Genomic DNA, 1,893 nt, shown 5'->3' with positions numbered 1-1,893 from the left:
GGTTCGAGCCCACCAGGGCACAGCCCCTGTCGTTCCATGAACGATTGTTCACGCTTGGACAAGCTTAAGAGCAAATCCGCTTTTAGCTCAGTGGTCGAGCGTTGGCTTTGGAAGCCACAGGGTCGGTGGTTTCGAACCCGCCAGGGCACAGCCCTCTCGTTCCATGAACTTTTGTCCTTGGAATGGACAAAGCTTAAGGGCAACGCCCTTTCAGCTCAGTGGTCGAGCGCTGGGCTTTGAAAGCAGAGGTCGGTGGTTCAAATCCACCGGGGCGCAGCCCTCTCATACCATGAGTAGTCCGTTCTCGGACTGACGTACGGGCATCGCCCTTGTAGCTCAATGGTAGAGCTCCGGCCTGTCAAGCCAAAGGCCAGTGGTTCGATCCCCGTGCGGGACACCACTTTCGCTGTTACAGCGCATCCACATTTGGATCATGCTCATCGAGCAAGTTGTTTCAAAACAACTATGCGTCTATCGAGACGCTTGTGCCTGAACCTTGTTCAGCACAACACGAAGCACCTGCTTTCTTCGGGACCATGTCCCTAACACTACGAGGTCTCTCCACCTCCTGCTCCCGCTGCGAGCACCGCTCATACGTACGAGCTGGCTGCTGCAGCCACTGGTCAGAGCCTGAGCTCAACTACTGACCTCATCGCTCCCCACTCTAGTGGGAGGCGCCCAGCGCCTGGCGACGCTGTCGCACGCCATGGTGGCGCTTCGGCACATGATGTGCCCGGTCGTAAGCGTCAACGACGTCAGGGCAATCTTGCCGGAGGATAACCTCAAACTCCCATGAGTTCTGTGAGTGAGGGTAACCCCTCCACTTCACTAAGTACTGGGTACGACCCTGGCGTCTACGCCACGCCACAAGGCGTTCCACGTGAAAGTGGAGCTCACCATGCTCATCGAGCAGAGCAGGAGGAGGCCTTGCCTTAGCTGGGCTCTCGCGGGGAGAGTCAGCACTTGCCGGAACGGCGTCTGCGTCCATACGACGCCGGCGTCCACGACGCGAACGTTCACGTTCACCGCCCATCGGTCGATCTCGAAGAGATGATCCACCTTGTGGATAGGTTAGAGCCGCCACTGTTGACTCACAACGAGGTCTCGGACCTTGAGCGTCCAGTCGCTCGGCTGAACTGTCAGCTTGCCTTGCTCCTGCATCTCAAGCACTTCGCTCCGCGACCTGTGGATCTGCCACATGCTGTTGATCAGCCATCTGTGGATCCACCACTTGCTGTCGTTCAGCCTCCCGTGGCTCTACCACCTGCTGCCCTGCAGCTGTCCGTGGCCCAGCCACCGTTGGTGCCAACGCCTCCGCGCTCACCTGAGCAGGGGCTTGGTATGGCTAAAGCAAGCCAACATAGAAGACCGGATGCGTGAGCATCTTCTTCGGAAGGTTGAGCGTATACGCTAGGCCCTTCCTGGCCACGACCTTGAACGGTCCTATGAACCGAGGTCTTAACTTCGTCTTGAAGACTGCAGACACTGCATGAGTAGGTAGGTTTTTAGCGTTTAATAAAACTTGGTCACCGGCCTCAAACCTCTCAACATTGCTTCTGCCCTTGAAATCTGCATGTTCCTTCTGCTTGTCTTGGCTTTCAGCTATAGCGTCGCGTACTTGACGCATTACGCTTATTCTCAAAGAGAAAAGGTCAATGAACTTTGCCTGCTAACCTCAGCAAGGCAGAGATCAGCTAGACGTGTCGGCAATCTCTGAAAATGAAGGCCTGGGGCCACTGCGTTACCGCCGTCGGTGGGACGCAGGAGGTAAAAAACGCCTTTCCGACTGCAACGCAGTGGAAGGAGGTCAGGGGGGGGAGCTGTATTATTTTACGTGGAGGGTGAGCGAGAGAGAAGGATGGGGGTCCAGGGTTATAACGGGACGGGAAGGAG

The 1,893-nt window shown here is 56.6% G+C and overlaps 1 non-coding gene across 1 annotated transcript; it reads left to right on the top strand.

The window, feature by feature from the left end:
• The first annotated feature begins 204 nt into the window (after positions 1 to 204).
• On the top strand, positions 205 to 274 carry PITG_30650. The gene has a single exon. It is a non-coding gene; the product is annotated as a tRNA-Gln (tRNA).
• The last annotated feature ends 1,619 nt before the right edge of the window (positions 275 to 1,893 follow it).

Source organism: Phytophthora infestans, genomic scaffold, assembly GCF_000142945.1.
Source record: "Phytophthora infestans T30-4 supercont1.117 genomic scaffold, whole genome shotgun sequence".
NCBI classification, from domain to species: domain Eukaryota; phylum Oomycota; class Peronosporomycetes; order Peronosporales; family Peronosporaceae; genus Phytophthora; species Phytophthora infestans.
Note: the sequence above shows the minus strand (reverse complement) of the source record. Positions and strands in the feature narration are given on the sequence as shown.